The following is a 1,166-nucleotide window of genomic DNA, read 5'->3' on the forward strand; positions in this document are numbered from 1 at the left end:
CTTCAATTTAAATTTATTATGTTTGCAAAATATTACTTTTCTCGGGAGATATTGCGCATGCGTGAGCACCGTTTCAACCGCAGACGACAGATATCCACATCCAAGTGTGGCTTTAGACCACCTCGTCCCCCGCCGGTGGCCTCCAGCCCGCGTCAGCTCACTCCGACAATAACCGTTCCGCGACCGAAAATAGTTCTTTGTGTTTACGTATTATAACAAATGTATTTACGTATATTGAACAACAGTAGAGGGCGTCCATAGGCGGCAGGCCTGAATAAGCACCGAACAGAAATTAATTAAAAATACTCACACTGTTACTTCGCTTACACAACATACACTTTATTCATGTTAAATAACTACAGATTCATGCTCTATGCTCGGCTCGAAACTTTTGCCAGCTCTATGATGCGACTTTCTGCAAAGTTGTCTGAACACATTTCAAACACAAAAATGACCAACCGGTCGCTGTGGCTACGCCACCTGACGGAATGTCACAAATACACAACAAGACCAATTTTACTTCTAATGCTTTCTAGACGTCCACGAGGCATCTAACTTGCGTACATAATGCTAATTATTGCACTCTAGTGCCGAATTTCGGCAAAAAGGCCGTGTCTAGAGACGAAATAGTGAAGCGGTGAACAATTTGCGGAGGCTTACTGTTGTATGCCTCCTTAAGGCCACACTTGGATGTGGATATCTGTCGGCTGCATACGCAGCAGGGACCTTACATGCAAGGTCTTCCTCCTATTTCTTAAATGATGTCTACTGATGGAATGTTATCACATAAATCTATGCTAGGATAACGCATCTTCATTTTAAATTCGTAATCTTTGCAAAATACGATTTCTCTCGGGAGATATTGCGCATGCGCGCGCACCGTGTTAGGCGCGCAGTGCCGTCTGAGGCAAACTTTATAATATTGTTTGCTGAGGGGGAGAGGAGATGGGAGACAGAGGAAAGGCGGCAGGGAAGATAGCTTGTGCGGTAGAAGAAGAAGGAGGCTGAGCGAGGGACAGTGGAGGCAAGGGGAAGGATGCGAGGGCATAAAGTAGGTATTTTGTACCCTACATGCTAGGGCAATCTCTCCTAATTATAAACACAGGTCTACTGATAAAGGTTTATTAGGGTAATCTATGCTAAGATACCCCCTAAACATTTTAAAT

This window comes from Priapulus caudatus, unplaced genomic scaffold (assembly GCF_000485595.1).
Source record: "Priapulus caudatus unplaced genomic scaffold, Priapulus_caudatus-5.0.1 Scaffold259, whole genome shotgun sequence".
Taxonomy (NCBI): Eukaryota; Metazoa; Priapulida; class Priapulimorpha; order Priapulimorphida; family Priapulidae; genus Priapulus; species Priapulus caudatus.